This window comes from Coenobita brevimanus, chromosome 71 (assembly GCF_032717465.1).
Source record: "Coenobita brevimanus isolate Jiangsu-jjx chromosome 71, ASM3271746v2, whole genome shotgun sequence".
NCBI lineage: Eukaryota > Metazoa > Arthropoda > Malacostraca > Decapoda > Coenobitidae > Coenobita > Coenobita brevimanus.
The window spans coordinates 51,907,985-51,922,182 of record NC_137024.1 but is presented as its reverse complement, the minus strand read 5'-3'; the positions used below and the strand labels follow the sequence as shown (position 1 = coordinate 51,922,182).

General features: G+C 40.9%; 2 non-coding genes across 2 annotated transcripts; one reads left to right on the top strand and one right to left on the bottom strand.

Annotated features, from left to right (window-relative positions):
* Positions 1–2,230: 2,230 nt before the first annotated feature.
* LOC145406903 (5S ribosomal RNA) lies at positions 2,231–2,349 on the bottom strand. Its single transcript, XR_013898610.1, has one exon. It is a non-coding gene; the product is annotated as a 5S ribosomal RNA (ribosomal RNA).
* A 7,472-nt stretch (positions 2,350–9,821) lies between these two features.
* On the top strand, positions 9,822–9,940 carry LOC145406937 (5S ribosomal RNA). The gene has a single exon (XR_013898618.1). It is a non-coding gene; the product is annotated as a 5S ribosomal RNA (ribosomal RNA).
* The last annotated feature ends 4,258 nt before the right edge of the window (positions 9,941–14,198 follow it).

Sequence of the window (14,198 nt, the reverse complement as noted above, 5' to 3'; positions counted from 1 at the left end):
GTGGTAATGTACGAGAGCAGCCTGGCACCTCTAAATCTTCGCAGCCAAAGGAGAAATGGCAATACAGGAAAGGGCAGAAATACACCAAGTATACAGTTGCTGACAGTATGGCAATACAATGCAGAACTACAGTTACTTAACCATAATTATAGTTCATAAAGTTTACATGGGGTGTGGGCAAAAAATCATGATTTTAGGTAGTTAGGTTTGGAGGCCCCAGACCCAAACTGATTTTTCCCATAAGAAGTTCAGTTTAAATTTCAATTATTTGAATTTCGCGGTGATTTTTAGGTACATATGTCCATCAAAATTTGAAATTTCACTATACACTTCACACTGCCCAACTATACCCAGTCTAATGTGACATGACTATCCCGTGCAGGGGCGGATATTATGTGGCACACACAACATATTTGCCAGTTCGTGACTTTTCCTGGTTGTCTGATAATCCCGGTTAACTGGATACTGGATATCTGGGATTGTACTGTAGTTAAAGAACCTGTAGATTATATGATAAAAACAATGTTGCACAATGTCCAATATATTATGTAAGATGGGGCTATTGACTCACTTTTGTCTATTTTTTGTTGTGGAGTAAAAGTCATCTGATACGGCCAAATATAATAAGAAAATCCCAATATTCCGATTTTTTTTTGGCGAAAATTTTATATTTTTCTGGTCGTTTTATGAATTTTTCTCGCCTTTATCTAAGGATTTATCTCACTTAACTTGCTCTTGGACTTGAATGCACCTGCCTGCAACTATTCATTTATACTACTATGGATTACCAGTGAGTAAAACAATAACCCATATAATTTTAAGTGTTTAATTAATGATCATGTACACTCACAATCACTAACTTCTGCTCAGGGATGTCCCCTTTGCACCTCTATTTTCCCAGGGAAGAGGGGAAGGGGAGATGAAACGAACTCCACCTGCTTCTACCCCAGCCCCCAACCCTCCCCTATATCCCTACCCAACCCAACCCCCTGGGGGTAGGGGGGGTTTTCAAGAATACTCCCCCAGTATCCCTGCTTGTCGTAAAAGGCGACTAATAGGGTTGGCAGAGGGTTAGTGCCCCCTCCCCCCCAGGAAAACAACTAACTAAAAAGACAAACAATAAGCCTCGGACAAGGACTGACCAAAAGATGACACCCAAGGACCGGACAAAGGACACGGTAATTGGAACATGGAATGTAAGGGGAGCGGATGATGAGGTGAAAGAGAGAGAGATTGTCCAGGTGCTTGAGGGCGTGAAAGTTGATGTATGCGGAATAACTGAAACTAAATGGAGAGGTGAGAGTGTGAGATGGACTATAGATGGGGAATATGTGCAGGAGTAGGTGAGAATGAGAGGACAAAAAAAGAAGTATGTATAGGTGTGAGTAAAAGATGGAAGAAGAGCATAAGAGAGTATGGATCAGTTGGGTCATGGATTGTGTGGGTAAGATTGAAAGTCGGAATACAAATGTGGGCGATTGTATAGGTGTATGAGCCAACGCAAGATCGTGCAAGCAGAGTGAGAGAAGAGTTCTGGACACATGTGGAAGTGTGCATGGAAAAGTTTGGAAGGAATGACAGAGTGTTTTTGATCGATGATATGAATGGTAAAGTAGGGAATGTGAAGATGGATGGAACAGTTGGTGAGTGGGGTGTGCCTGCTGAGATAGATAAGAATGGCAGTGCATTAGTGGACATTTGTGCTGGGAGGGGTTGGTGATAGCCAATACCCTCTTCAGGCACAAAATGATCCACAGGTATACATGGCGAGTGATGAGAAGGGTGGGTGGTGAACTGAATGAAAGGAAGGCAATGATTGATTATGTGTGTGTGGATGAAAGGATGCAAAAATGTGTAATGGATGCAGGAGCTTATAGAGGTTGGAGGAGTGGACTTTCTGACCACTACTTGGTGGTCGCCAAAATCAAGATCCAATTAAGATGGAGAAATAGAAGAGGGGAAGGACGGGAAGAAGGAGTATTTGTAAGGAGAGTGGAAAGGTTACAAGAGGATGAGCAAAAGCCAGAGTATAAGAGAGAAGTGGAGGAACGATTGGGCAAATATGAATTGGAGCAGATGGGGGACGTGGAAGGTGTGTGCAGGATATTCATTCATTCATTGCCAGACGCCATGTATCCCAAACGGGGTGGCCAAGGGCTTGAGTTAATTGTTTTACAGGGAGGGACACTAATCCTCCACCAAGCCCACTTGACACGTAGGGAGAACGTTATGCCAACAGCATCTGGTGTTCCCAGGTGATCACCCATCCAAGTACTAACCAGACCCAACGTTGCTTAACTTCGCTGATCGGACGGGAAGCGGTGTACTCAAAGTGGTATGGCCGTTTCACAGAAGAAATATGTGCAACATGTGATGTGGTGTGTGGGATGAAGTGAAGACGGAGGGGTGTGCAAGGAACAGCGTGGTGGAATGAAGAGGTGAGACAGGCTGTGGCAAAAAAGAAGAAAGCATAGTGAATGGGAATAGGTGCGTGAAAGAAGTTGAGAGGCGGAAGAGAGAGTCATATGTAGAAAGAGTGAGGTGAAAAGATTAGTAAGAGAGAGTAAGAAGAGAGCAGATGAGGAATTTGGAAGGAACTTGAGTGTAAAGTGGAGGGACTGTAAGAAAATGTTCTGGAAAGAGGTGAAAAGAGTAAGACAGGGTGGAAGTGAAGTTAGCAGGGGAGTGAAAGATAAAAATGGTAGATTACTAGTGGAGAAGGGAGAAAAAGTGAGCAGATGTAGAGAACACTTTAAGGAATTGCTGAACATAGACGATGGAAGTAATGCGAGTATAAGTGGCTGGGGAATGGCTGGGAGAAGGAGGGAGGTGAGAAGACAGGAAGAAATCAGTAGGATAGAAGTTGTGGAAGCAATGAAGAAAGTTAAATTGGGGAAAGGCCCAGGAATTGATGGAGTGTGTGGTGAAATGCTGAAGCATGGGGGAGAGATAGTAGTAGAATGGATGTGAAAAATGTGCAGATTGGCCAGGGAGGAAGGTAGAGTCCCAGAGGATTGGATGTCAGGTATAATTATTCCCTTGTACAAAGGAAAAGGGGAAAAAGAAGTGTGTGGTAATCATAGGGGAATTTGTCTTCTTAATATAACAGGAAAAATGTATGGTAGGATACTTATTGACAGACTTAGAGAAAGAACAAAGGAATTAATTGGAGAAGAACAGGGAGGCTTTAGGAAGGGAAGAGGTTGTGTAGATCAGATATTCATTATTAGATCTTTAGTGGAAAAGTTTCTAGAGAAGGGAAAGAAGTTGTATGAAGCTTTCATGGATTCGGAGAAAGCATATGACAGCGTGGACAGACAAGGATTGTGGAAAGTATTAAGAATTATTGGAGTAGATGGGAAGTTGTTGAATGCTGTGAAGAGTATGTATGATGGTGATAAGGCTGCAGGGCGTGTGGATGGTGAACTGAGTGAATTTTTCTTTTTGAAGGTTGGGTTGAAACAGGGATGTGTCATGTCTCTATGGTTGTTCAATCTGTACATGGATGGGGTAATAAAAGAGGTACAAGGTAGGGTAGTGGATGTTGGAGTGGCCCTGGTGAGAGAGGGTAGTGTTTGGAAACTCCCTGTACTGTTGTTTGCAGATGATACTGTGTTGTTGAATGAAGACGAAGGAGAGCTGCAAGGCTTGGTGGATGAGTTTGGGAGAGTGTGTAAGAAACGGAATCTACAGGTGAATGTAGGGAAGAGTAACGTGATGATCTTTGAGAGAGGTGAAGTCAGTGAATGTAGAGCGAGGTTGGATGGTGAGGAATTGGAAAATGTGAGTACGTTTAAGTACTTGGGTAGTGTGATGAGTAAGGATGGAGGTTCGGAGGGTGAAGTGCTTGAAAGGGTACAGCAGGGAAGAAAGGTTGCTGGTTTCTTGAAAGCAGTGATAAGAAACAGGGAAGTGAGCATGGAAGTGAAAATGTTACTACATGACAGTATTGTGATACCAACTCTAACATATGGAACTGAAGCTTGGACGTTGCTGGAAGGACACAAGTCAAGGGTGAGAGCAATGGAAATGAGTTATTTAAGAGGAGCCTGTGGAGTCACATGGAGAGACATGCTGACAAATGAGGATATAAAGGAGTGTTGTGGTGTGGATGTGGATGTGATAGGAAGCGTTAGGAGGAATACACTGAGGTGGTTTGGCCATGTGGAGAGGATGGAGGGTGAAAGACTGGCGAAGAGAGTGTATGTGAGTGAGGTGGAGGGGGGAAGAGGGAGGGGGAGGCCGAGGATGAGATGGAGGGATGGGGTGGAGAGGTATATGAGAGATGGGGTGTGAGTTGGGAGCGGGGCAGTGAAATGGCGGGGGACAGGGCGACGTGGAGGCGAATTGTTTGTGGCCACCCCGAACGGGATTGAGGCGTCTGGCAATATATAGATAGATAGATACATCTGAAGCTAACCTCATACTTTACACTCATAGTCACATTACTAATTCACAAACATAAAACACTAGGATATGTAAAAAGTATATACAGTAATATAACTATGAACATGCTACAGCAAGAAATTAGTGCATTATAACGTTGACAGTAAAACAAAAACGTTGACAATGGCCAATCTAGGCCTCATGCATTGGGTATGTGTGTGTGTGTGTGTGTGTGTGTGTGTGTGTGTGTGTGTGTGTGTGTGTGTGTGTGTGTGTGTGTGTGTGTGTGTGTTTCTACCTAATTGTTCTTACCTAATTGTATCTTTACAGGAATGAGTCAAGCTCGTACTGTCCCGTGTCTTAAACCATATTTATCGTACGTATCCTTAAATTTGTGAATTGTTTTGGCACACACTATTTCATTCGGTAGTGCATTCCACTGATCAATTGCTCTATTTGGGAAACTAAATTTCCTTACGTCTTTATCACCTCTCTTTTTATGCAGTTTCTTGCAGCGTCCTCTTGCTGATGCTTCCCCATACGTTAAGTAATCATTTATGTCTATTTTCTCCTTCCCTGATATGCATTTATATAGCATAATCATATCACCTCTTTTCCTTCTCTCCTGTAGTGTTGGTAGATTCAGTTTATTTAGTCTTTCTTCGTAACTTAGATACCTTAAGCTTGGTACCCATCTTGTAGCGGCCCTTTGAACTTTTTCAATCTTGCCTATGTGTTTTTTGAGATGAGGACTCCAGACTATTGATGCATACTCCAGGGTTGGTCTGATGAATGATGTTATTACCTTTCTTAGCATGTCTTCATTTATGTATGTAAATGCTAATCTCATATTGGCAAGCAGTGTATATGTGTTCCTCACCTCACTGATGTGGTCAGCCGGAGCTAGTCTGTTATTGACAATCACACCTAGGTTCTTCTCTCTTTCTGATGTGTGTAGGGTTTTAATTCCTAAAGTATAATCCCAATCAGGTCTTTTTCCACTTTTACCAAACTTGATTCTATGACACTTGTCCACATTGAATTCCATTTGCCATGTATTACTCCATTCATAAAGTTTATTTAATTCTTCTTGTAGCTCATTACAAGAGTCTGTGTTAGTAATTCTCCTTTGTATTTTTGCATCATCTGCAAACATATTTAGATAGCTTTCATTTCCAGTGTTAGTCTATATCATTTATAGACACTAAAAACATGATTGGTGCCAGCACTGAGCCCTGTGGTACTCCACTAGTCACTTCTTTCCATGATGAGTAATTTCCCCTTAGTACTGTTCTCATTTTTCTTTTCATGAGAAAATCTTGCATTCAACAATACAGTTTGCCTCGAATTCCTCCTTGATGGTACAGTTTCCATAAAAGTCTTTGGTGTGGTACTGTGCCAAATGCTTTCTTGAAATCTAAATAGATACTGTCCACCCATCCTTCTCTTTCCTGTAATGTGTCTGTTACTCTGTCATAGTAGCTCAACAGATTAGTAACACATGATTTTCCTTTTCTGAAACCAAACTGTCTTTCTGTTATCAAACTGTGTTCTTCTAATGAAGAGAGAACCTGTATTTTTTACACAGGAAAAATCATCAGAGAAATTACCAATATGCCGGGAATCGAACCCGGGACTCTCAGGTGAGAGCCAGGCAGCATACCACTACACCACGACCAGGTAAAAGTTAACTCACGTTGTCACAATCTTGTAACCAACGTCCCTCCGCCCCCACTGTGGGCATGAAGAGGATGAGTTAACCCCCTGGCACTCGGGCAAGTAGATGCTTTTAATCTATCCCAAACACTTACGGCAAGTCAGAATGAAGAGAGAACCTGTATTTTTTATACAGGAAAAATCATCAGAGAAATTACCAATATGCTGGGAATCGAACCCAGGACTCTCAGGTGAGAGCCAGGCAGCATACCACTACACCACGACCAGGTAAAAGTTAACTCACGTTGTCACAATCTTGTAACCAACGTCCCTCCGCCCCCACTGTGGGCATCAAGAGGATGAGTTAACCCCCTGGCACTCGGGCAAGTAGATGGTTCTCTCTTCATTCTGACTTGCCGTAAGTGTTTGGGATAGATTAAAAGCATCTACTTGCCCGAGTGCCAAGGGGTTAACTCATCCTCTTCATGCCCACAGTGGGGGCGGAGGGACGTTGGTTACAAGATTGTGACAACGTGAGTTAACTTTTACCTGGTCGTGGTGTAGTGGTATGCTGCCTGGCTCTCACCTGAGAGTCCCGGGTTCGATTCCCGGCATATTGGTAATTTCTCTGATGTGTTCTTCTAGGTGATTTACCCATGCTTTTCTTATAAGCTTTTCTAATACCTTGCTTACAACACTGGTTAGTGATACTGGTCGGTAATTAAGTGGATTTTGTCTATTCCCTTTCTTGAATAAGAGAACAATGTTTGCTTTCTTCCAAATATCAGGTAATTTACCCTGACTCAAGGATTTCTTGAAAATTAAAAATAATAGTTTACTTAACTCTTTTGCACATTCACATAGCACCCAACATGAAATTTCATCAGGATCATTTGCTTTTTCTTTGTCTAATTTACTTAACTCCTCCTGTATTTCTTTTTCTGATGTTTGTATATCTGGTAGTATGTGTGGGCATGCATGTTCCACAGTCCCTCTCAAAATTTTTTTTCCTCTGTAAAAACTGATTGGAAATTCTTGGTTAGTGCTTCACAAATATCCTTCTCTTGTGTATAGGTGATTCCATCGTCCGTAATGGATTGTATTTTATCTTTTACTTTGGTTTTGCTTCTGATGTAGCTGTAAAATAGCTTTGGTTGATCACTACTTTTATTTATGATATCCTCCTCAAACTATTTTTGGGCTTCCCTCCTTATTCTTGTATAGTCGTTTCTTGCCTGTTTGTAATTATTATATGCTCTTTCACTATTGTGTCTTCTGTATCTATTCCACAACAAATCTCTTTTTTCTTTTGATTTTTTACATTCTATATTGAACCATTTCTTTATTTTATTTTCTGCTTCTTTGTGCTGTGGGATGTACTTCTGAACTCCTATTTCATAAAGTTCACAGAATTTTTCATATACAGTAAAAGTCCAATTCTTCGGCACCCAATTCCCCGGCAAATCTGACATTTCGGCAGTTTTGAGAAATAGTCCCATTTACGAAAATCTCTGATCATTCGGCAGATTTTCCGATTTTTTCGTCCCCTCTACTGCTGGGGACTTCTTCCAGCAGTAGCAGACTCCAATCAACCTCTTCTATTGTACATATGTAAATAAGGAACCTACTATAAGTTTAGGTAAGTGCATGTGAACTTGTAGGCCTACTATACCATTACATTTATATACAGTATGTTCACTGGTTAGTACTTGGATGGGTAACCGCCTAGGAACACCAGATGCTGTTGGCATCCCTACGTGTCAAGTGGGGTTGGTGGAGGATTAGTGCCCCTCCCTGTAAAACAATTAACTCTAAGCCGTTGGCCACCCCGTTTGGGATACATGGCGTCTGGCAATGAATGAATGTTCACTAATTTCTTTTTTTTTCATATTCATGTATAGTACTGTATTCATTACAGTATTGTACAGTATCAAACAGTATACAGTACTCTCTCCAAACACATTTGTAATTATATGAGTAGTGATGATAGTGTTCACCGAAACATATAAGGTACTGAGTGGGTAGGGTTTTTGATAATTCGGCAATTTTGATTTTTTGGCACTTGCCTGGTCCCATAGATGCCGAAAAATCGGACTTCTACTGTACGGCATTTAAATCTTGTCCTCTAAGTTCCTTTTCCCAAGCAATTTCTAAGAAGTACTTCTTTAGGTCATGATACTTTCCTTTTTACAGTTTAGGCTCATTTTGTAACTTTCATTGCTGTTATCTATGTCATATGCAATCCTGAAATTGCAATTTAGTACTGCATGGTCACTCTTGCCGAATGGAGGGTGATATATTAAATTGTCAATATCGTTTTCTTGCCTAGTAAATATGACATCTAGGATTGAGGGCACATTGAGTCCTCTTTTTCTGGTGCTTTCCCTTACATGTTGCATTAGGAAAAACTCTTGCACAAGATCCAGGAGCTTTTGGTCCCAACAGCTTTCTTGGCTTACTATATCTAGAGTATTCCAATTTATATTTGTATTAAAATCTCCAGTTAGTATAATTCTTTTCGATTTCTCTTCCATTTTATGTAGTAATGCTCTTAAACTCTGAATTGTATTCTCCGCCAGGTCCTCATATTCGTCTCTTTCCCATGTGTTTGATCTGGGTGGCATGTACAAATTGGCTACAATTACTTTCCCTTCAGATGTATTTATCTCTACTGCAATCAGTTCTACTTGTGAGGGTATATCTAAATCTATTTCTTTGACTTTTAGATTTTTCTTAGTTAATATTACAATTCCTCCTCCTTTTTTTTAAGTTCCTATCTCTTCTCCATATATTATATTCCTCTAAGTTTAGGATGTCGTTCGATATCCTTGGTGTTAATTTTGTTTCAGTTAGGGATATTATATGTGGTTCATTTTCTCTGACATAATCATTCATCTCTAATAATTTAGATACCATTCCATCCACATTTGAGTACATCAACTTAATCATCTTGTTTATATACTTGTCATAATTTGGTTCTACTACTTTTCTCCTTTTTATTCCCTCCTGTTTATGTATCACTTTCGTACCTGCAATCCAATTACTTTGTAAAAAAATGTATTCTTCTCCTCCTCTGATCTTCCCTCATTTTTTGTTTTTGCTTCCTCCCTCTTCTCTTTCAGTAATTCTAGTTCCTCTTGTGTTAGGCATCTTTTTATCCATACATTTTTGAACTCCTCTTTTTCCATAAGATTCTTTGCATTTTTTAGTACAGTACCCTCGTGTCTAACACGGTAATATTGTCATGCATGGGTCACGTGTTGGACCAAAAACGTGTTGGACTAACAACAGAGCTTATGGGGAAAAATGAATTATGTCAGCAACCCTAGGAAAAGTCACCCTAAATACCTACCATATACCTACACATATATTGGTACTATTGTAATTATAATAAATGGTACTGTGCTATGAATGATAACTAACCTTTTAGGATAGTGTTGGTGGGCTTGCTGGGAATGGAAGGTGGTATCCAAGGCTGTACGTAGTCCTACTGGGTCCCCGGAGGATGGCTGCTGGCATCACTAGCGGGTAATGGCTGTTGCTCCTCCTCAACCTTCCTCATAAATCCTTCGAAATCACACTCAGAATCACTATCTTCGTCCACAGCCATGGAGGGTCCTGCTTCTGCCTGTCCTAGCACTCTGTAATCCTCGGCAAACGGCATGCTTCTCACACTGTTGCCAAAGCCCCGTCTCGTGACTGTGGAAAGTGATCGCTGTCGCTGACTCGGTAGAGAATAAGGAGAAGCAACTTTGTTTATAAACTGGTACACACGCCGAGCCAACGGCCATACCACGTTGAGTACACCGCTTCCCGTCCGATCAGCGAAGTTAAGCAACGTTGGGTCTGGTTAGTACTTGGATGGGTGACCACCTGGGAACACCAGACGCTGTTGGCATCCCTACGTGTCAAGTGGGGTTGGTGGAGGGTTAGTGCCCCTCCCTGTAAAATAATTAACTCTAAGCCGTTGGCCACCCCGTTTGGGATACATGGCGTCTGGCAATGAAACTTTGTTTATAAACTGGTACACACGCCGATGAGAAGGGTTTCAAAACGATTGATATTTATTCTAAAATATTAATATATATTCAGTGTCAGGCTAAATATTCAATGCTGTAGTACGATACATTCTCTGTCGGTCGCCTGGGTTTTGGTCACACTGTTTTGCCCGTCGTATCCTCGGCAGGAATCCATCCACATGAATTCCAAATGACCGTGGTATCGTCGGCAATTTTACCACATTACCATTCCGATTTACCATCGTATCCTCGGCAAACCTGGTATGAAGTGCCGTGTGATAGCCTTCGGCTGCCAGGATCTTGTCTTGGTTTTTTATTATGGTACTCACGTTGGCTTCATTCATGTCGTAGGCCTTGATAATGTCAACTTTCCTCTCCCCTTTCTTCTTCCTCTCGATGCTTTCTAGCTTGGTGGCCTGAGGGAGGTGCCAACGCTTCTTGGGGTTCTCAGAAGGCTTCCTAGGCATCACGAGCAGGGTAAAATGCAGTAACAAGGGCAGAAAATGCAGCAAGAAAAAAGCACCTTCCAATGCAATTATGTGACTGTGTGGCGCTGTGGCGGGAGAAATTTAAACAAAACATCACGTGACAGCAGAAGCGTTTTTAATTGGGCGGCATCACGATCACGTCACGATAGCAGGCGGGGAAGGCTACTTGATCAGAAGTTTTCATTGGCTATCATCATCATGGGAATGTTCAGTATGACCGTGTTGGACTGGAGGTGATCGTGCTAGAGTTGAACTCTGCGGATTTCGCACACTTCTCGGAGCTCTGTGTATGTTATGCTAACACACTCGTGTTGCAGTAATTAAATCATATTAAATAATACTAATTATTTGCTCTCCGTGCTGGACCTGAATCGTGCTGGACTAACGCGTGTTGGACGCGAGGGTACTGTATCTCCTCCATGGTGTTTACACTCTGGAAGGTTACCTTTAGGGGTCTTGACTTGCTTTTCTTGTATTTCCCTAACCTTTTGTGTTCCTCAATGTCTTTACTACAGATTTCCTCTGATACTTCTTTCAATATGCCCATTACCTTTGCCATCTCTTTTTTGTCTCCTGAGATCTTGTTTTTTACTTCTTTCTCTTCTATATCAGTGATTACTATAGATTTGTTAATATTACTGAATCTCTGATTAACTTAGGATTGTTTTGGATTATTCTTTTTACTTCCTTTTCAATACTTTTTTCTTCCACCCTTGTTTCCAAGTCTTTCTTTACTTTCACCATTTCAGCATAAGTGGTTTCCACATCATTTTTGTAGCTTTGCACAGCTTCATTCACCTGTGTTATATTCTCCTCAATATCACTACTCTGATCTATCAGACTGCTTACTTGCCTAATTGTCTCTGTATCATTTTTGAACTCTTCCATAATACTCTCGTGGTTGACTAATGTACTTGCCATTTCACTAATTTTCCTCCTAACTGTACCCACTTCAATTGTTAGCTCATGTATGGTTGTGTCTTTCTTGTTGACTTCCTTTCCTAATTTTTCTATTTCTTCCTTTTGCAAGTGCATCTGTTTCTTAATTTCATCAATCTCATTTTGAAAAGCCATCTCTAACCTGTGTACTCGTTCAACCAGTTTGTTGTGAGTCTCCATTTCAACCAGTTCTTGGTAGAAATCATCATCCTGCTTTCTACCTTTATCCCTTTTCTTTTCCAGATTTGCTTTACTAAAGTATGTGGTCATTTTGCAGTACTAAAAGAGCATATAGTACTTACATTCCCTGGGACAGATTGTAGACTAAACAATGATCAGCTGATTGTGAACATTCTTGCGCTGCTTGTTTACTTTTCTGTTTGACCAAATCTTACTTAAAACTTCTTCCTTTTTTATATTAGAACACCATTTAGTCAACCTTGTACACAGCTTGACTCATATAAAGATACTTATTTAGGTAATGAAGCTGGCAAAGTTGGCCAGGTATAGAACGGTGTCGACATGCGTCTGCTCTCTATCGGTGCCTAGGTGTGTAGGTGTGTGTCTGTATTTACCTAGTTGTATTTACCTGGTTGTGATATACAGGAAGTGAGCTATGCTCGTGGGGTCCCATCACTGTTTCTCGATAAAAGTCAAATTCTGCTTTGAACTCGTTTAAGTATTTAGACTGGATGATCTCTTTGTCCAGGCTATTCCACAGGTCTATGCATCTACTGCATATGGAAAACTATATTTCTTGATATCCTTCAAGCAACTTGGCTTTCTCAGTTTCATTGTGTCCTTTTGTTACTCTCCAATCCCATAAAAACAGATCTTTTCTGTAAATTTTATCTACTCCCATCATGGTCCTGAACACTGCAATCATGTCCCCCTCTCTCTCTTCTCTTCCAGGGAAGGCAGATCCAGCTTTTCCAGCCGCTCTCAGTACAATAGATCTGCCGAGCTAGGAACCATCTTGGTTGCTGTTCTTTGTATTCTCTCGATCTTGTTTATATCTTTCTTTTTGTGTGGGGACCACACTACTATTGCGTATTCCAACCTGGGGGGGATCATGGCCACTATCAATTTTTTCATCATTTCCTCATCCATGTAATGAAATGCTGCTCTTATGATAGTTAAGAGCTTATATGTCTCTCTATCTTGTTAAAGTGTTTTTCAGGTGACAAACTATCCTGGACCATCACTCCCAAATCTTTCTCTTCTCTCATTTTGTGATTGGTTCATTACCCATCAAATAATTCAGTGATGGCCTCTTTGTATTTTTACCCACTTCCAATATACTGTATTACATTTTTTTAATGCTGAATTTCATTTCTCACATCTGACTACAATCATTAACCCTATCCAGGTCCTCCTGCAGCATTTTACAGTCTTCCTCAACTTCCACTCTCCTCAAGATCTTTGCATCATCAGCAAACAGACTAGCAAAACTGTTCATTCCATCTAACATGCTGTTTACGTAAATCAGGAACATTACTGGCGCTAACACCGAGCCCTGTGGGACTCCACTTGTTACTTCCCTCCATCCAGACATCCTGTCCTTTCTTACTCTCCTCATTTACCTGTCACTCAAGAAGTCTCTCATCCACTCCAGGAGGTTTACCTTCAGTCCTCCTATGTGCTTCAATTTCTATATTAGTCGCTGTGGTATCCTGTCAGAGGCTTTCTCCAAATCTAAATACTGTACACACAATCCACCCAACTGACTCTCTCTTGTAGCACGTCAACTGCTCTTGAGTAAAAGCTCAACAAGTTGGAAGCACACAACCTTTCACTTCTGAATCCAAACTGATTTTCAGCCAAATGTTCATCTCCTCCACATATTTTATCCATCTGTCTTTCAGGATTCTCTCGCACAATTTTGCGACCATGCTCGTCAGGGACACTGGTCTATAATTCAGGGGTTCTTCCTTGTTTCCTCCATTATAAACTGGTACCACATTAGTCCTCTTCCATTCCCAAGGCACTTTCCCTTCTTCCAGAGAACACATAATTAAACCGTGAATCTTATCCGCCAGTTGTTCTCTGCATTCCTTCTGTACCAATTAGATTCCGTCTGGTCCTGGGGCCATCTTTACATCTTGAGTTTCCAGTAATTTATACACTTCCTGCACTTCCACTTTTATATCTTTCATCACTACATTTCTAATCACTCCCTCCCCCTCCACAAAATCCCTTTCTTTAGTGAAAACCTATTGGAAACATTTGTTCATTATTTCGGCTTGCATTGCCGCATCTTTACTGACCTCTCCTACTTTCAGTTTGGTGATTCCTTCCTTTTGTTTCAATTTGCCATTAACAAATGTATAAAACAATTTGAGTTCTTCCTTATATTTGTCAATTATATCTTTTTCAAAGTTCCTTTCTTCCTCTCTACATATTCTTGTATATTCATTTCTAGTTCTTCTATCTTCTTCCTTTGTTCTATTACAGTATTACCTCTCTTCTCCAGTTGTTCCATGCCATGTCCCTCTCTTTTTTTGCTGTCATACAACTTCTGTTAAACCAATCCTTTTTCCTGTTCCAACTTCCCCTATATCTTTCTTGTTTCTCTGACTTTTCTCCAATCTGCATTTTCAAAAAATTTCCTCAATCCTGTAAAGTTTGCTTTATCAAAGTTGTATCTTCCCTGCCTATAAACCTCATCTCTTGGCATCATGTTCCCTTTTATCAACTGGAACTCAATGAT